The 20,554-nt window shown below is 46.5% G+C and overlaps 1 long non-coding RNA gene across 1 annotated transcript in view; it reads left to right on the plus strand.

Moving 5' to 3' along the window:
* Positions 1-2,793: 2,793 nt before the first annotated feature.
* The window catches only part of LOC130154685 (uncharacterized), a 118,578-nt gene continuing 100,817 nt past the window's right edge, over positions 2,794-20,554 (plus strand). Inside the window, exons 1-2 of the long non-coding RNA XR_008823822.1 lie at positions 2,794-3,080; positions 20,366-20,487. This is a non-coding gene — a long non-coding RNA (uncharacterized LOC130154685). The remainder of the gene's footprint in view (positions 3,081-20,365; positions 20,488-20,554) is intronic.

A 20,554-nucleotide genomic window follows, 5' to 3' on the forward strand; every position in this document is an offset into this window, starting at 1 on the left:
AGTTGCTGCAGCCTCCTGACTTGTTTGGGTTTTTTTTAGCTGCCTGAGTTGTTTCTAAGATACGTGTGTGCTGGTTTTGGCTGGAATAGAGTTAACTTTCTTCACAGTAGCTAGTATGGACTCCGTTTTGGATTTGTGCTGGAAATAGTGTTGGTAACGGAGGGATGGTTTAGCTCCTGCTGAGCAGTGCTTTCTGAGCCAGGGGCTTTCTGCTCCTCACCCCACCCCACAGCGAGGAGGCTGGGGGTGCGAGGGGCTGGGGGGGACACAGCTGGGACAGCCGACCCAAGGGATGTGCCATGCTGTGTGGCATCATGCTCAACGTGTAAAGCTGGGGGAAGAAGAAGGAAAGGGGGGATGTTTGGAGTGATGGTGTTTGCCTTCCCAAGTCACCATTAGGCAATGGAGCCATCCAGGGGATGGCTGAGCCCCTGCCTGCCATGGGGAGCGGTGGGGGAATCCCTTGGTTTGCTTTACTAGTGTGTGCAGCTTTTACTTTGCTTATTGAACTGTCTTTATCTTAATCCATGAGTTTTCTCACTTTTACTCTTGTGGGTCTCTTCCTCCATCCCACCAGGGAGGAGTGGGCAAGCAGCTGTGTGGCTTTGTTGCTGGCTGGGGTTAAGCCATGTCAATGTGACGGTGTTAAATCAGTGAAGAAATGAAATCAAGTACTGCACCAGCTGAGACGGATGCACCCCATGCCGAGCTGTGAGGTTGACTGGAACATCACAGGTGACTATGGAGAGGGAGGAATAGATAAAGGCCTCCAGGATTTATACGATCCAGAATACTTCAGTGTGGCTTTCCCTGTAGTGTTTGACTGGAAATTAAAGGCAGGTTCCCAAAGCCGGATGGTGCTTGGACCATGGGAGGTGAAGGTGATGACAGCAGCAGTGGGTACAGCTGTGGCAGGCAGGGTGATACGCGTGCTCTGCTTGCACGGCCAGCCTCCTTCTCCTAAAAGGACAAACAGATGGCTATTCATCAAAATCTGTTTTTCTGAGCCTACGAGGAGTCAAAGAAGGCCTGATAGCTTCTTGGCTCCACTTCCAGCCTCCTAAACTCCTTCTGCCTGCCAGGGCCATGTTGTCAGTGCTGCTTCAGCTGCTCTGCTTGGCCTCTTGTTCCTCTTCCCTTTTGCAGCCCCCTGAGCTGGGAGGGTCTCCCCTGAGTGTGCACCTTTGCTCTGGGGGATGTGCCAGGGAAAGCGAGCTGCTGTTGTTCAGTTCTTTTGTGCCATAAAGAAGCTCTGAAGGAAAAGGCTGTAATGTGACTTCAGACAAAAGGGACTCAATCATTACACTATAATTTGATTGCCAAGAAACAAACATAATGGTCACTTTTGCTCCCGTCCTTCCAGCAGAAGGCATCTGTTTGTTTAGAGGGTCCTACAAGGACACATGAGTGAAAAAAACAGTTTGTAACTTTATCCCAATGCACAGTATTCTTCTGCCTGGATATTATCAGGTGACTGTCCAAAACCAATAGGGTTTGCATTGCTGGTTACTACAGTTTGCTTTTCTGTTTTCTTTTCACCTAAGCAGAAGAGGCTTCTTTGAGACAGTGTCTGAGGACGCTTTGCTCTCCCCTTGGGATGTGCCCTCAGCAAAAGGGCCTCTGTGCTTGGTCACCCAACCTGCAGGCAAGTGGCAGTGGCTAGGTGTGACAAATAGAGAGGGTACTGAGCAACACCCTTGCCATTAACATTTCAAACACTTCATAGTTCAGCTGAAAAGCTACTGCCTTAAAATGCCTGACCTGTGACTTAGCTGTGGGGATGGTGTTACTCAGCCTTTTCCTAGCAGTTTCCTCTTGCTAGCAGCTCCTCCTGGTTCAAACAAAGACTGCTGGAACATGCAGCCTGTGCTGCAGGGCTGGGGAAATCATTTTGCAAGGAATGAGATGACTTAATTTAATTTTCCTTAGCCTGCAGAGCATCCGGCTCCATCACCTTTCTCTTAACCCTAGAGCTGATGGATGGCCAAGTTGCACCTCCTGCTGTACCTCTCCCTCTGTAACGACTCCTGTCCCTGTGCTGTGAGTAACTGTGAGGGCACCATGTTTCCCACATTTAATCACGTGTTGGACCAATCCAGTAAAACTCAGCTCAATCCTGGCCAGACTAACCCGCTCCTTGACTGGCAAAGTCTTTCAGGCTGTGTTACTCTTCCTCACGCAAGCCCCTAGCAGCATGCAGAGACAATCAGGGTAAGGATGGCTCTGGCTCAGCTTCACCTCTTCCCCCTCTCTGCAGTGTTTCTGAGTTTGCCAGGTCTGTGCTCTGCAGCCAGGTTCCCCTTTCCATGCTGACTGCCTGGCAGAGGCGTTTGGGAAGTGAGCAGTTCTGCTTAAGAGGTTTTGCAACCCTGACTCCTTACAGCTGCTCCTTACAGCTGTTGCAGTTACTTCTCATCTTTCCTGCCTGCGGACTGGGACAAGGTACAGCTGCTGGGCGAGCCTGGCCACAAGCGTGGCTGTCACCCATCCTTGTCTGTAAGCCTTTATTCATGCTGTAGCTCTTGTCCACAAATCATTCCTGGCCCTGGGCTGCAGGGTGTTTCCCCGGTGGGATGCACAAGGGACCACTACCTTCAGCAGAGGGGTTACATAAGGTTGTAGGCGTTGCTAGAAGGTGTCCTCCATTTCAAAATGAAGTCTTGAAGCTCTTTGGGGCTGCTGCGATTTTGGTGTCAGGGAAGGGGAGCTTCGAGCAAGTTCCACATTGCCTGCTCCGAATCCCAATGTCAATTAACCAAATTCCATCTTTCTCCTCTTATTCCAGAGCTGAAGGCATGGGAAGCTGTCCCTGGGACTCTCTAAGCCATCTCAGGTCCCAGTCCCCTGCTCAGAGTTTCCTTCCAGCCCGCAGTTACCAACCGCTCCTCGTGCGAGGCTCTTGTCACCGCAAGAATGACATGGTGTCAGGGTGTCAGTCCGTGACTCGCCTCGGCAGTCTGAGGGGTCACTAGCTCAGCTGTGCCTGGAGCACAGACCTGCCTGGGAGGACACCTTCTTCCCCGGGAGCAGTCCCAGTGCCGCACGCTGGAAGTCCTGGGAGCAGGCTGGTGCAGCAAAGGGTAAGGTGGAAACAGTGTGCTTAGTATTTTCAAGGGGGACAGAAAGGAGTTAGGCATCCAGCTTCCCTACGCTTTTAAAATGTTATCCTGAAAACACCTTTTTTCTTTTTGCATTCTTCAGTTACCTGCAGCGTGCCGTAGTCTTGGCTTTAAAATGCCAGGGCTTTGCTTTAGCTTTTGCAGTGGGAGCTCTCTCTTAATCTTCAATATCAGAAAAGCAGCAAATGTTACATGCTTCTTTTGTTTGCTTTGTTCTCCTCTCCTGGAGGATGTTGCAACTGAGTCCAGCTAAGCAGGGAATGTTGTTTCCAGCAGTCACAGCTTAACACTCTTCAGTTTTCTTGAAACTCTGTGGACATTTGTGACCAAATGGTGGGGGAAGTCAGTGCTTCAGAGGGCTAGTAACAGTGGAAATATCAGCGATGATGTTGACATCTCAGAGAGAACTATGTAAACATGGCTGAATAGTGCCTCACGAGGTCCTGACCAAAGTTAGCGGATTGAAATTCAGAAGAAGGGGAACGAAGCATCCCCTTGCAAATTCTGAAGGGGTTCTGAGCCCCATGGTGCATGACTGACCGATGCCTCTTGGAGACGCCTGTGACAAGGTCAGTGCCAGTGTCACCGTGTCCCCCAGACCCCGGGTGCCTGTGACGGAGCACCTTCTCACTTGCATTGCTGTCCGTCATGCCTGAGCAGGTCTGGGAAATTCACCCCCTTGCCGATCTGTGGACTTGGTCCAACAACAGTTGTTTTACAAGTCTTGGTGTCTGTTAAACACACTCAGGTTTTCCCAGTCTGAGATGACTTGCTAACATGGCTGTGGCTGCCTGGGTTTGCCACATATGCAAAATCACCACCTGGAAACTTCAGGATACTTCTGAATCTTTTGATATGAGACTTCCAAGCCAAGACGAGGTGATGTCTCCTTTCTGGGAATGAATCACACCAAAGGCTGGGGACCATTCTGATCTCCTTATGTTTCCATCCCCATGAAGAAGAAAGTGACAGCCTCCTGCCACTGGCAAGTTGTGTCAGGCAGTAGCAATTCGCCCTCCTCTTAGCCCAGGGTGTGCTGTGAGCTGGATACCACCCTGGGAACCCTTGTGCTGAGGGAGAATGGACTGTGGCCGGGGTTGCATCTTCTGGCACGTCTTCCCAGATGGCAGGGCCTTAGAGCAAACCCAGAACACACACAGCTGCAGACGAGCATCATGGTCTGCCTCCCTCTTTCAGCTAGGATTAAAGGTTAAGAACCAGGCAGATTGTTTTGTAATCTTGTTAATGACCTCATGACAAGAATTATCACTTCTATCATGCCATGCTTCCTCCTTTCCTAAGATTCTTTAGGAAAACCTCTGTTGTGTCCAGACGTTCTGTCTGGGACAAGTAAAATTGCAGCTTTTATTACTCAGAGATGTTACAGTAGCTGGATGCCTGTTGAAGTCTTCCTACCCTGTCTCCAAACCCAGCCCATGGCTAGAAGGATTAACAGGAGAGCAGATAAGCTCGTGCCGTGATCTAGCTCCGTGTCACAGATTCCTGGCTGTCCCACTTTGCTTTGCTCTGTGGTCAGCAGGGACAGATGACCTTCCTGTGCCAGGAGCACACCTACTTCTCCCAAGATTGTGTTTCCTTCAGGATTGCTCATGGAAAACCTGAGGGGTCTGTGAACAAGGGCTCACACATACGTTCTAGTTCAAAAGGCCAGAGGCCACACAGTTATTTTGAGTGATGGGGGAAGAAAACTGGTCATTTTTGTTGGGAAGTGCTGATTCACTGCATGGTTACTGGAAACACTTTGATGATGTTCCTTTCAAGGATAACATGATACTTCATTCTCTGGTCTGATGGACAGCTCAGGAGCCTGGACTTTGCTAGCTGTAGGGTGCACATTCGCCATTTTGACAGTCACCTTCGGGGAAGGCTCAGCTCACGTCCTGCTGCCGGCGGAACCCAGAGCCCAGCAGGCTTGTGGCTGTGGTGCCTGCAGACCCTGGCTTCCCAGGCTCCGGGTAGCAGTGGACGCTTGGCCATATCAGTGATGGAAGCTGTTGTCACACATCCAACATCAGCGCAGATGTCAATACCTAGAGGGATGTTGTGCTGAGGATTAAGGCACTAGATGGGTCTGAAAATCTCGGTCTTGCTGAGAGAACTGCACAAGTCACTTGGGGATTCACAGTTGTTAGAGATGTTCTTGATCTCCCCTATTCGTTTCCCATAGTAAGTTCATCTGTTACACCAGTGGTGTGGTGCTTGTTCTGCGGATATAACTGGGGCAAAGGGGGCAGGAGTGGCTGGCTGTGGTTGAGGGGGGGTCACACTCAGCCAAGTCTTCCCATCCCACACAGAAATCTGGGATTGGTGCCCCCAGTGAGTGGAAAGAGGCTATTCCAGAGAGAGCAGCTGTAGCTCTGGCCCAGCTCCACATCAGCTGTAAATCATTGTGGTTTGGAAGGCACTGATTTTGCGTCCTCTCAGCATTTTCTTATCTCTGTATCACTTTTGATGATGGACCCTGATTCCATGTGGCAACAAACAGAGGCTGAGACCCTGACAAATACAGTTTCTTTATGGCAAAAGGAACAAAACATACAATTTTAACTCATCATATCACTTCAGAGAGCATCAATTCAGTGCATTATATATCATGTGAAAATAATTGAAATGGCACACTAGAAAGCCTCCTGATTTTCAATGTATCACTTTCCTTCAGGCTTTCCTGTGTTTTTCCTGTTTGAGTAGCTCTAAATATTTGCCGCTGCCTATCCTCCTTATCAGTCATTGCTTTGGGCATGCTTATCTGGTTCCCACCCTCCTTCCCTAAGCTAGCCTGTTTTTTCATTTATGGGCAAGAACCTAAAATTTTCCATGAGCTTTCTCCTGCAAACTCAACCCTGGGAATCGAAGACACTGCTTGATTTGAAAGGAACGTGGAAATTATGCCACCAGGTATGGAAGTCCTGGGGCAAGGTGAAGGGTGAGGCAGCTTTGTGATTACAACACAGCCAGCTCTCCTGATGATGCAGGCTTCTCTACTCACCCTTTGTGTCTGTCCTCCCTGGACCTGTCTCCCTGCCTCTCCTTCCCCCTTGTGTCCATCTGTGGAAAGCTTTTCTCGGAAGGTGGACCTGGCTTCTTATCAGCCCATAGCCACATGTCCCTCCTCCCTTCCTATGCCTCTGCTCTGCTGGCTTCGGAAGAGCCACTGGACTTCATTTGATATGGGGATTCCCAGTGCTGCTGATCTCATGTCATAATTCCTCCTAGAAGCTATTTACAAAGGAGACCCCAGGATCTGTAATTCTCATTGACATCTGTTGGCCTTTGTAAAGCATTTAGAGAACAATAACTGAGTGGAGCTTGGCTTCCTTTTTACTACAGGATTGAAACAGGAACAGCTTAATGACAAAAGAATGGATACCAGACACATGCTTGGTTATTTGGTGCTTCTTTTCACTTAATTACAGAAAAGTTCCTTAAGGAGTACAAGAAATGTGGTTTTCCACCTTCATGCCAAAGCAGAACTGAGCTCGAGCCCATAACCAGCACAAGGAGGAATAGCCACAGGGCAGTGCCCCAAGGAAGCAAGTCCATGAGCCAGTGGTCCTCTGCCTGCTCCATCACGGGGTGGGTGTTAGACTCCTTTTGAGTGAGTTTCATTTACTGCATGCAGAATTTTCCTAGTTTCTGTTAAAGAAAACCTGCTAGCTATGTGCAGATTTCCACAGAAGAAAAGCAAATTTCTTTGAAACTCTCCAGCAGGATGGAATTAATATTTGAAAGATTAAAAAGCAACAAAAGTTGAGCAAAGAAAAAATTCTAAATCAGCACTTAATCCATTGGATTTTCAAAGTCCAATAATTTATTAAGAGAGTATAGAATTATTTCAGTTCTTTCAGCTGCTGTTGGAAAAATTTTACCCCTTTAAAAGCACAGTGCTGGTCCTTAATAATGCTGAGACAATTAAGGCTGTAATATACAATGCTGTACACTTTAATCACTTATTTGCTGTAGTCCACTATTATATCACTGTAGGATGTTCTAAGTCTATGCAATTGTAGTGAATAGCCTTATGAATCTAAAACGTGCCTTTGGCATGGAATCCAAAATGGGATGTGTACCACAGCGTATCTGCTCTCAGACCCAAAGGCATATATAGGGTAGAAATCCTCTGCTCCCATAAACTCGCATCCTTTTTTTGTTATTACCTGTGTGAAAACCCCATGTTATTGGTAATACAGTTAACATTAAACAAACCACAAAACCTCTCAGTTTGGGATTGGAAAACTGCATGTACTGGTCGTCTGAAGAATCCTCACCCTAAAATGTGGCAGAGTCAAGCAGTGCTGCAGAGCCGTGCTGCAACTGCAGAGTCAAGCAAATGACAGGACCTCATGCAGGCAAGAATAGATGGAAATCCTGAGGAGATCATATATGATGCCGAACGGTAGCCTTTGCTCTAAAAGAAAAGTCTTCATTATGATGAGCTTTATTTGGTGTGCTCTGGAGTAGGACACAAGCATTTTTCCACGCTGAGTAGAAACATAGTCGAGTTGATCAGAAGTTTCTTCTGCCAGTCTATCTCCCTTCTCTAAGTTTCGGTAAAGAACTTCAAGTCCCTGCAGGAATAATAAAAACTAAATCCTTTGCTTTAATGTTGGTAGAAATGTCATTATGCACAGCTTTCTGTAATTTCATCTGGAAGTGATTCAAGTTGTTGCCTCACACATAATGGCAGTAATGCAAGAGCCAGACCGAGCCAAGGGAAGCTGCTTACTTAATGTGAGTGAACGCTAGGGATGAGTAGACACAAACCTGTTTTGAGAAATTTTTGCTTATACAATGTAGTTTTTAAAATTGCCACCTCTCGTGGAAATTCAAAACGGCACCAGTGAGAGCTGTCTTTATGATAGATCCTGATTTGGGTTACAGATGTGAGCAGAACTTGCCTTTGGGTCCCTGACTTGAATACCTATTTCTGGTCTTTATGCCTTTGACTGCCTTTCATAGGTGAATCATTGGTAGAGCTTCACTGAGAACAGCATTCAAATTTATATACTTACCTCAACTTCATGTTCACAGATGCTCTGGATCTAATTTCAGCTGTGTAGTTGTTTTTACTTAACCCTGATGGAAAAGTCCCCTGTGTTTTATTTCAGTAGAATTAACCTGGACACTTGTAAGGGCATTGAGCTCACCGCAGAAGGCTGTTGGGAATATCTAGCTTGTGTAGGGCTGGGGTGTAAGTTATTGAGCAAAGGTCTGTCCATCCATCTGTACTTTTTGAACAGTACACTACTGTCTGGGTTCAGACTTGGTTTAGATCTCAGTTCCTGGCTTGATTCTGCTCAGGGGAGTGTTTTCATCAGCTGGGTGTTTGAGGTCGGGGGCCTCAATGCACTGCTGAAACCCGATTGCATTCTCTTATTCCTTCCGTTCAGTCAACTACAAGTTCCTTTCTTTTGCATAAAGCCAGATCTTGCTAGGATGCGAGTAAAAACACAGTATCACATCTGGAAAAAGAAAATAGGCAGTGAAATTATGCCCTTTCCATTTTAAATGGCCTATTTATTAAATAATTTTTGACCTTACCCACTTTGGATCTGAGAAGCGTGGAGCGCAGCTCCTGGTCAAGCACAAGGACAAGGCTGTTGCTTCAGCTGTGGCATTTTGCCATGGCCCTCCTTGTAAGTACACATCCAAAACAGACAGACAGGCCAGAAAACTATTTTATTTCATAGGCAGGTTCTCAGAAAGGAGATTTGGTGCTAAAAGTTGAATGTCAGTTCAACTGGTGATCTGATGTTGTTGTTTATTCTAGTTTTGGTTTTAGTATTTCTGTTAAAAGTTGAATATTACTGCTAAATTCCAGACAATATGAAAAGATATAAGATGTCCTATTAAAGCAAATCAATTTGTTCTGCTGTGCCCTGATCAGCCATGCTGGCTGGAGTGGGGTGAGGCTCGCACTAAATTGCAGCCAGATGTTCTCCTCCTCTGCAGGCTGCTTGGTTTGGCCAAAACTGGAGAGGCCAAAGTCATGTCAACTGAAAATCAGGAGTCCGCTCACCTGGAAGCCGATGAGTATAGGCTTGAAAAGAGCTACGAGGAAGATGACTCAAGCTCTGTCAAGCATTCTCTGGTTTTGATGAGATGGGAGAGGTGCCAATACCTCTGCAATTGGTTGTGCTCTGCCTGAGGAATGATTAATCCCTATGTGGGATGCTGTTTGCAACAGGAAGGGAGAGGCTATGTAATCTATTGACTGCAAATATTGTACTGTGGAATAGGGAATGTTTCATTTTAAGGTTTCTGTGTGTAATTTGCCTGAAATAGTTTATACTGTTGAGGAAACAGGATGGCCCACAGGGCAAGGTGTGCTTGCTGCTACCTACGCAGCAGTATTTATAGTGGGATCATTTAAATAAGCAATGCATAAATGATACTATTTTTATTATTATTTTTTTTTATTTCCAAAATCACCTATGTTGTTTCTGGAGGAGAATACTCAGCAAATGGCTGTGCAAGCTGGTAATTTTGAAGATAGGTGAGGCTTTTGGATCAAGAGGGAAAGCGATTGATTCTTCTGGCATTTAATATAGAAATTGCATTAGGTTTCTTAGCAATTAGAACATTGGGTTACCTACTTCCATCCAGTTTTAACAGAACACTTGAGGGAAAACCAGTCTCTTCCTGGAACTGATGGAGGAATGGGGCATCATCCATCACTCTGGCCTCTGACCAGATCTCTTGATGGCTGCTGATCACAACCTCTGCTGATCACTTGATGGCATCTACGAGAAATGAAAGGCAATTTGCTATCTAAAAAGGGTTTTCTTATTGTGTCACAGAAGTGACGGCTCTTTTGGTTAGCTTTCTCGGGCAGCCTGAACTCCATGGCCAGAAATTTGAACTCAGTCCAAGCTCCCTAAGAGTCAGATTGAACTGACCAAGTACTTGGTTCCTTGAAAACATTGTTCTGTGCCTGACAGAAGGCCTCTCAGTAGAAATGGGCTGGCTACAGGCGCTGGGGGCTGTTATACCCCTGCATCCAGAGGCTCTGACTGGGGGACAGGAGAGCAGGTGTGCGGCTAATGAAGAGACGGGACGCAGCTTGATGCAAGCAAGTGTCCATTTATTAGTGATTTTCTTACAATTATATATGTTTCTACCTTCTACATATTACACACTGATCGGTTAAATCTTAAGCGTAAAAAACACTAATTGGTTAATTTTTAAGGCACACCGTTAGAACAATAGATACTTACTAGTTTATCTTGACCTAGCAATAATTTTTATTCCAAGGTTAGGGAGTTTCTTTCTACGCGGCTTTCTTAATTACATATTGGCGCCATCCGTTCCCTTATCTGGCTACTTGTTTCTCTGTCCGTCTGGTTGCCTCCTCAACTGTGATGGCTCAGGGGTCTGCTGTTAGCTTTTTCCTTTGCTCCCAGGGCTTGTGCCCTACAAGTTCTAACAGGTCTCTATTCATCAGGCTATCAGTACTTGGACTCTTGTCCTTGAGGCCTTGTCCTACACAGGTGGTCCTGGCTCTGGCATCCTTCAGTAGCCCCAGTCAAAGGCACGAACGCTACGATGTTAAGAGGCACTTCATGCTCTCTTTGGTAGGCTCAGTTTTCTTCTGGGAAGATTTTGAGCTAGTAATTGGTGTCCAAAAGAGATCACAGGGAGCGGACCGTCCCTCTGTTCCCTTCAGACCCCAGCCAGCATCCTCATGTTTACTTCTAAGCGCTGCCAGTGTAATAGCAGGTTTGCGTCACTTGTTTAATACAGTGTTACGAACTGTTCTGGGAGGGCTGTTGGAGAGTCGTTTCGGCTTCTCCCAGCCAAGAAAATAATTCATGTTTGTTTTCTGAGTTTGTTTTTTCCCCACTGCTGAGGGAGAGATAGTGTCTTTACAGGTTGTCAAGTTTCCATGTGTACATGTGATTTCCTTACTCCCTGCATCTTCGTTTCAGGCCAAAGTTGCTCATATTTTGCAATGTTCCTGAAGCAATAAAGTATCCTGAAGCTGGTCAAAGCTGTTCTCCCTCACTCATCTCTATCAGGTTTTCTTGGGTGGCTTTTTCACTGCTTTTTCATGATGGCATCAGCTTCAGGAAGCTTGGCTCACTGCTGGGGTTGATGGAGTTCAGGACTAGATGCAGAAAGGCAGCACAAGAGGGATGTTATAAAGCTTGAAAAGTGGAAATTGGCACTGGAAACTAAACCTGCAAGTCATGAGCCCTCAATACTAATCCAGCTCTGGCATGGATGAATTCTGTGACCATCTGCTTTGCTTCTGCTTTGGTTATTTCTTACCTTTTTGATTTCTTAGGCTGTGAACAAGTCACTAGCAATTAGTGAAGGAGCTCACCAGGCCCTGTAAATGTGGCTGAAGGTAAGCAAGGGTTGGGTGTTTAGCTTCTTAAAACCAGATGTCTGCAGAGGTGCCACAGGTTTGGCACGCAGCCCTGGCAGTATCTTGAGTAATGGGCTGGTTTTCCAAGGTCTGAAGGGTTATCATCTCTCTGGTTTTTGTTGTAGCCTTTATCTCAGTGGAAATTTGCAAGGACCACTGTAAATAATAATAATACTAACACACATCCCCACACCCATTTCTCTGTTGTGCACATGGTGAAAGCATGTGCTCAGTCTCTAGTGCCTCAGCCCCAGGGAGAGCGGGCAGGTCCACCTCTCCATCTTCCTTCAGGTTCTGTGGGGCAGAGGACAGGTCTGTGTTCCTCCAGCCATGCCTCCCAGGAAATGCGCTGCCTGGGTGAACAATCCCCATCAGCTTTCCTCTGGCTGTCCTTGGGGAGCTGGCTGGTGCTGCTCTGTGCCTTGGGGCCCTGCCTGGCGCTGTGTCACTGAAGCTGCAGGACCAACCCCAGCTGAGCATGTGTCCAGGGTTGCTCACAGCCCTGTGCCTCCAAGTCCCTGTGCTGGAGCTACACCCTACAGGTGGGGGGATAGGTGTCCTCAGCAGGATGCGGGTCATGCACTGAGCGCCTTGGTCTTTGCTTTCACTGACACAGACGGGAAAAAAAAACCCCATAACCTCCCCCCCCCCCCCCCCCCCCCCCCAGACCTTCATGTCTTAACTCTGGTTAATGTTATCCGCCAAATCTGTAATCTCATGATTTCTTTTTTAACATGAAACTCTTCTTTGAAAGAGGTAGTATGCAGTGACACTGTCCTCTCCCTACTGAGTGTGAGGTTTCAGCTCAGCGCTTCCACCGCCTTGTGCGGGGCTGACGCCCTGCCTGTTGCTGGCTGGGACATCCCACTTCTCCATCTAGCGAGTGGGCCTGGCTGGAGCTCCCACCCATGCAGGACTTCCCTGGTGTGTTCTGACTTCATGTGGCATCCGTCAGCGGCTGGAGGAGTCTGCCAGACTCCTGAGTGTCCACTAGGCAAACCCACTGAGGAAAACCATCTGGAAGAGGTTTCTGTATCTTCATGCACTATAAATACACCACCCCGCTCCATTTCATTGATAAAATGAGGATAAGAGTAAACAGAGAAAAACTCTGAAGTTCTCAGGTTTCTCTTAAGGTCCCTTTTCTTACAGCAGTGTTTCCACAGGAACATAGAATCATAGAATTATATCTTGCAACAGCACACTAAGCAAAAAATACTCAGTCAGGAATAATGAAACGAACATCATATTCTTTGCAAACTGAAGGCAGTTAGGTTTGACAGAAGACAAGGGAATTATTTATGGTTGTGTAGAGGCTTCAGTCCAGGGAGTAGCTCTGCTACAGGCTGCAGGTGGACACAGTAAAAGAAAGAAGATAAATTTCGTGGTAACACTTGGTGCCTGCAGATTAGCAGACTGCTGGAGATGTTATTTGTTAAAAGTCAAAGCAGACATTAATATCGGTATTCAAAAAGTGGGGGAAAACATTCCCACCTTTACAGCCAATGTCAGTAGTTTGCTGAGGTTGGAATCAATCCAGCTGCCAGGTTTTGCACGCTTTGGCTACGCTTGCCTCATTGTTTTAACCAAAATTTCAAGCTGTGGTATATTTACACTTGTGAGTTGGTATGTTGCTCAATGCAAAACAAGCTGAAAGAGAAAACAGGGAATTTTGTGGTTGGGTTTCCCATCTGCCCACTCACCTTTGTTTTTCCAAAAGTTTCTCTACTTCTTTTTTTTTTTCCTTTTTGATGACATAAAAGATATTCTGGAGGAAACTACCTTGTAAAATTCAGAAGTTTTTCTTTCTTTCTTTTTTTTTTTAATTTTTATTTTTGTTTGCTGATATATTTCCCAATTCTTTCCCATTTCATTTCTTTATGTGATGTTCAGGGCCCTCAGCTGTAAGCTTCTTCCTCTGACAAATCATGTGAGTCATTTGCTGGCTTCTTGTCTTTGGCAAAAGCATGCGTAAAGCTAACAAATACCTCACCCGTGGCGTAATAGCTTTTCCTTCGAGGTTTGCGATGTTTGTTCATTGCTGTTCTGCATGAATTAGATGGTGTGGTACCAAAATACAGACACGTTTTGAGGCTACTAAATTGATTATAACTGTAAATTTTATTTCTCTGTGGCATGTTAGGTGCTTCTGTGCAGTGGTTTGAAAATGTTTGTTAAAAGAAAGCCATTAACTAGGGTTCAGGATCTAAAGTTGAACTCTAGGTTGAATAAAGGCTGAATAAAAATTTTCATCTACAACAATAATCCTAATGAGACCTTGTGATATATTGAATTGGGTTTTTTTTCATGGGAGCATAATGTTTCAGAGTAAAACTTCTGGTTTTAGGATAAGGAAATACTTGTGGAGGAGACATTTTGAAACACCAACACTGGAAAAGGAATTTATTTCTTTAGAAATTTCAGAAGTTTTTGTTTCATCTTTCTCAAAGAAAAAATTCTTGAATGGCTTTATTTGGTGAACTTCTTTATTTTTAGTTTTCATTCCACTTTGAGGCAGAAAGCCCAAATTTCAGAAACTGCCCTGGGGTGCAAGTTCTGTTTTTAATGTGGTAGACAAGGACTTTAAGGTCACAAGTCTCTCAGTGTTCCCATCATTACACTTGCTTAGAAAAAATACTGACTTTGTAGGAGCTCAACCTGTCATTCCCTCCTTGCTTAAATAGTTTTGTATGTTTGAAAGTTAAATGTTTCAAAGCTGGGAGGACTTTTACCTGAGGAATAAATACAGAAAGAAGTAGATATTTTAGAATTTTTTCCTCTGTACTTTCCAAAGTTGGGTTTGAAGGAGGACAAGCGAACCCTGTAAGCTGCAGATGGAGGTTGCAGAGTCCTGCTAGAGGTGGGGACAGGGTGCAGGATTCCTGGATGCCAGCACGGTCAGGTTTCCAGTATCTATTTGTGACCACCACATTTTTCCAAGCCTCAAAATCTGAAATGCCAGGTTTGAACTAAAGCAACACAGAACCAGCCCTGAGCATGTCAGGGAGGTTCAGAGGTAACTTCCCAGGAGAAAAAGCTGTTCTGTAACTTTGGCTACAGAATTCACTAGGATCCTCCTGTATGTGCCACCAGAGATGGAGAAACCAGGATCCAGCTGCAGCTGCTGGCAGGTCTGGTGAGCAGCTCGGAGGTGGGCGATGCTCTTCACTGCCCAGGGCTTCCCAGAGCTCTGCTCCAGTGAGCAAGCGAACCCAGCATCCATGCCACCACACGTGTTTCCAGAGCCTCTTGCTTTTTGGTTGATGAGAATCATCAGATCTAAACTTTCTACCTGTTCCTCAATTCAGTGACACAAGGAGAGGTATCGCAGATGTCAGGCTGCATTTTGGAAGTCTGATGCGATTTCTAACCACTTGAATGAAGTCACCCATCGCAAGGAACCCATAGAAAAACCCCAACAACCCCAAAACAAAAACACCAAAATGAAAATCGCAGTTTACTCAGGGAGACTGGTTTCAAGGAGAAGCAGGAACTCAGATTCAGCTCCTGGTTTTTCTTCATGTTTATTTTGTAGTGTGGAAGCAGCTTTACTCTCCCTGTGCTTCAGCTCCCAGATCCTGCCCACCGGGTGCTCCGTGTCTTTTCTCCCACCCATTTCCATGCATTTCTGTGCTGTGCTTAACCTCACCTCTCCTCCTCCTTTGCCACGCTCAACACATCCCTTTGTGTAGTTGTCTCAGCCCCAACTTTAACAAACAAAAGTCCTTAATTTTTCTTAAGGCAGTTTAGGGAAGGGAGAGTGTTTGAAAGTTCGCACTGAGGCCCTGGATGATGTCTACAGTGCTTAGTCCTTGGGGCAACTGCAAAGAGTCTGTCTGTCTGTCTGTCTGTGCATCCAACACGGACAGATGGGGCCCCAGAGTCCTTGGGTTTATGGGTTTTCTCCGCATGCTTTGTTTATTTAGTGACTCTGAGTCAAACCTGAAACATCTGAAGGATGCATGCCTTGAAATATTTTACCCTTTAAAAAAAACAAAACACCAACACTTGAGGACAAATTTGATGACAAGGAGCTGCTCAAGGAGAGATCTTGTACAAGAACGTTTGTGCATGAACGCTTGGTCAGTTTAGGCTAAAACCAGATGGAAAATGGGAATCCTTCCCACATCCTCATGTTTTTTACGGCATGATCAGTGCTCTCCTGAGCCTGTCAGTTACCTTCTGCTTTTTGCGTGTCATTTTTACTGTCGAGGCTCAGCAATGCTCTCCTCAGAGCAGTGTTTAGCGGACAGACCTTCTTTGTTAGTCCATTTTGCATGTCCCCCAGCTGCCAGTGGTGTGGCAGTTGGGGCAGATCATAAAGTATAGGTGGCTTTTTGCATGGCCCAGAGCCACCAGTCATGCTGTTGTTCAGCCAGCCCTCCAGCAGTCAACCAGGTTTTACTCACTGCATTAGACAGTCTGTTCTGGTGCAAATCTTGCCAAAAATAAAGCTTCAATCCAACATTCAAAACTCCCAAAAGAATAACGACCTTAATATCATACTGAATGCATGAGGGATTTATGGCTCTGCCAGACATTGTTCAAGTAGTTTCTATTTTAAAGGGAGATTGGGCAAATAAAAGAAGATCACCAAGGAAAAAAAATATTTCAGACACATAATCATAATAAAATAAAAAAAAATAATCAGAAAATTCAGAGCACAGTCTGGATAAAACTCCCAGGAGACAGGAGGTGAGTTTGTCCTGCCACCACCAGCCCTGAAGGCAGACTCCTCTGTAATGATTTTCCCTCTCCCCTCCCTGATGGTTCTCCAAGAAGGGAAATGTTTTCTTCTGGCTGTGACGTATCAGGAGCAGGGGCTGCTCTCCTGGGAGCAGAGTATGGTGTTTATGGGCAGCACAGGTAAACACAGATTTTTGGTTTGGCTGACCACAGGAACTGGGGTGCTAATTCAGCTCTTCTCCCAGATTTCTTGAGTGCAGAAGTTGCCAAGTCTTCCCTTGCCTCAAAGTATTTACAGGAGGTGTTCTTTCACCACAACAGCATTTCTTGTCCCATAAGCTGTGTCTAATTAATAGGTTCAAGGGTGTAACCCAGTCACACCTTGAGATCATACCCAGGTGAAGCCCAGCTAGGAATAAATACTGTCTCAAAACCACTGTGGTTTCCTCGGGTGGTTACCTGGATGCTTAAGGCAGACAGCAGCAACAGCTGGAGTTTGCATTTCCCACTAAACCGGGTGAGGGGAGCTATGGGTGGACATGAAGTCGCCTGCATCAGTGTGAAAACCTCCTCCGATGCCAGTGGGATTGCATGAGGTCCAGGAAAGGATCTGGGCTCCTCTCTGCAGGACAGCCATGCATGCATGTGGGCTCCAGCAGCCTGTCCCCTCTGGGTAAGGGTGTATGATGTGCAGGCACTCATGATACTCATAGCAATATTATTTAGGGGACTTCACGCAGCTTTCTTGAACAGCCCCTGGTAATTATTCACTGGCACACATCTCTCCTACTTGTTACAACAGTTGTTAGAGGTGGTTCATGCCAGTAGTTTTCTTCCTGGACACCCTGCTCTCTCCTTGGCTCTGTGCTACTCCCAGCTCAGCCCTGGGGACTGGTAATGGATAACCGCGAGGAAATGTGGATTACTAAAAGTAAATTAAGCCACTTGGCTAGATAATAAATGCTTCTAAAAAGTTAACTCACATCACAACAAGTCTTGAGGCTGGGACAGATATTTAGTACTCGAAGAAATGGCAAGTGGGATTTATTGCTGCCCCTGTGACTCCAGTGGTTTTGTGGAAGCCCAAGGGAAATGTCGGGGAAGCCCTGACCTCTGCAAGACTCTCCCTCCCTGCAGGCTTTGGGCGACTGCTTGGCTCCATGTGCCCCCCACCTGAAGGCTCCGGGGTGGTACTGCTCCCCCTAATCGAGCTGGCCTGAAGATGCTGCAGCCAGCTGGCATGCTGGTGGCTTCCTTGCTGGTGACTCTCTAGAGTAAGAGCATAAATTGCAGTCCCTAATTAGAGACTGCATGGATGATAGTAAGTCCAGGAACAAAGACAGATGACAGTAATCAAGGACTGGATCAATAACTTTAATCCTAGAGCAGAGACAGCACATATTAATTCAAAGTAAAACCCTCTAGACTGAGAATTTAGTAGCTAGGAAAAATTGCTTTTGAATACACATTTGTTTTCTTTTTCTTTTTCTTTTTTTTTTTTTTCACCTCCACTAATACAATGTTTCCAGAAGCCGATGGGTGTCTTCCTCCAGAGAGGAACATTGCCAACCTTGTCTGCAGTCACCCTGCGGAGGCAGCTGACAAACTGGGGAGGTGTATGACAGCTTTCCTGAGTGCAGCTTATTCCCCCCAGCAGCAAGTATTTCTCAGTGGCAGCAGGTCTAAAGCCCGTGCATGCTGCGGAGCCAGCTGGTCCCAGCCCCATCCTGGAGCTGGGCTGGAGACATCCCACTCCATATGTGTTTCGACTGCTGCTGACTGACTACCAGGGAACCGCAGTGAAGGTCCAGGTTCTGTGCCAGTCCCCAGGGAGACTGGGCTTGGCTTTCCTGGGCCCCTTCACTGCCTGCTCCTGCTTCTTCACTCAAGCGATGCTTTCCAGTGGCCAGGGGCGGGTGGATGTGCAGCCCGTGCTGCAGAGCAGGGTGACAGCAGTGTCCCCCACTGACTCAACCTGTGTAGGAGGGGGAACTCCTCGCAGTCTCGGTGGGACTGGCTACATGGGCAGGGGCTCTCAGTGTCCCCTGACCAGCAACACCTCACTGGGTACCGGGGGAAAGGGAAGAGGTTAAAGGACAAGTGGGGGAGTTTGGAAGACCTATTTGATTCCCTTTTCTTTCCCCACCACAGACTTCCTGTGTGACTCCAGACGAGTCATTTAGTGTCTCCACGGTTCCTCATTTGCAAAGACGGACTTTCCCTATCTCATAGGAATGAGACAAGGATAAATATGCTAACGAGCCTTGGATACTCTCTTGATGTAGACTGACTGAGTCCGTTTAAATCAGGACCTCCTCTGAGCAAACAGCCAAAAAAGGTCCTGTTTTTCTGGGAATACATGTGTTATTCCTAAGAAAACAAGTAATGTTTTGGGTCACTGCATCAGCACACACGGTGCTGTCTGGAAGTTATTCTTGATAACTAATTCCATTTGTCATTTATAGGATGTTGCAGCTTGGCTGTATTGCAGTGTGCTGCTTTGGGTCCTTGAATAGATAAAGGACAGGCTGTAAAGACAGAGAAAACAAAGAGTAAATTACAAGTAATATGTTCTCCAATGCAAGCAGTAAATGTTCTTGTTGAAAGCACAGAGTTCACTTGTGAAGGGAGAAACTTTTCACATCTGTGGATGGGCATCAGGGCATCATTTGCAAGGAGGTGCAGAAGTCTAATGGCAGGTTCTTCACTGCATCAACATGAGAGCAAACATGCAGGCAGAAAAGTAATTACAGGGCTGAGAACCTGCCTGTGGCTTGGGGGCTGGGCTCATGCAGTGGAGGAGAGGGATCCTGAACATCTCAGAAGGCTCTGGAAAGGATGAAGGCAGTGCTTAAGCATTTTGGTGTCATTTTGTTGACTGTTGTATTTTCCTGAAGAGGAGGGTAGAGCGCAGAGACACAGACAGCCTGTGTTGAGCTGCAGAAGCCCTCCCAAGGCAGTGCCACATGCAGGTGGGCTGACAGGACAGCTAACATCTGCTTGGAGCTAATTGACTCCATTAACCCTGCCTTGTTCCTGCAGGTGTGTGCATTGGAGGGGAAGATAAAAGGGGGAGTGGGAAAGGGAGGTGGTTGTGTGTTGGGTGGGTTGTTGCAGGCTGGATGCTGGGGATGTGTCTGTAGTAGGTGCTTTTTGTGTGTAGTGGGGGCTCATGTGCCTGGAGATGCTGACCTCTGAAGGTGGTGGTGGGGGAGCTGAGGCATAATCTATTATTTGGGGTGGTTGGAAGGGAAGCTAAGCAAGCCTCGCTGCTTATAGGGTTGTGTTTTTAGTTTAACTATTTAGTTCTGGCTCCTTTAAGTACCTGATAAAAAACATTCAAGTAATGCAATTGCTTAGGCTAATGTTTGTGTGATGTTGAGTTAGTGCTTTGCTGCTTCAGCCAAAGACTTTCTTTGGTGCCTGCCCACATAAGCCATCAATGGTGATTACTACAGAGTGAGTGAGGAGATGCTGTTGTACTCTCTGAACCTACTGGCATGATTTCTGAAACTCCTTGTAAGTCCCTGCTGTGTGGGAAGGCTGTGCTGTTGTGGATAGCAGCCTTTTGCCATGCTCTTCCCTAATTCCTGGAGCATGGCTCTCAAAAGAACTATGGAGTGGGCTCCCAGCTCTCCCTGGCTGTGTGACTGCCTGTCCTGAAGTAAATGGGGGGGAAAAAGGGGAAGAAAATAAATATGTATTTTTGCTGAAAAGCCAGATGGAAAAGCCAACAAAGGGGAAAATAATGACAAGCCAGCAATGTCTTGGCTGATCTCTATTTTCTGTCTGTCTCACCGATCAGAGATTAATGCCATATAAAAATGGTGGTGATGGATGGCAGGGTTAGAAGAAATAACACTTACTTAGTGGTATTTTCATTGGAGTCTGGAACCTAGCTGATGCTGTCGGCTACTCGTGACTCTTTTGACTAAAGCTGTCCCAGTAGCCCCTTTGACACAGGGTGCTGGTAGGGAGCTCTCTGCTCGCTGTGGGTGGCCTCACGGTGCAGTATAGCCAGCCAGTCTGTAGGTTTTTAGCATCCACGCTAATTCCTGTGGCTCCAGGGGTGGTCTGGTAGCCAAGGCACACAGGCTGGCCACTGTATCCACATGGGAGGGCAAGAGGGTGTGACCGTGGATTCTGATGAGATTTCTTTCATGTGGCACAGGTTGCTGAATGATGAACAACTGGAAACATGAATGCTGACATGCAACTGTCGTGTTCCAAAGCTTCAGCCAAAAAGGAGAACCTGTCCCAGACTTGAGTGATTTCACGTCTCCTGTGCTCCAGGTGAGTGCTGCAGCCCCAGGCTCAAGGGCTGTTCTCGTTCTCAGGTTGAAACGGGCAAGTGTGCTCT

The sequence above is a fragment of the Falco biarmicus genome, chromosome 9, assembly GCF_023638135.1.
Source record: "Falco biarmicus isolate bFalBia1 chromosome 9, bFalBia1.pri, whole genome shotgun sequence".
NCBI lineage: Eukaryota > Metazoa > Chordata > Aves > Falconiformes > Falconidae > Falco > Falco biarmicus.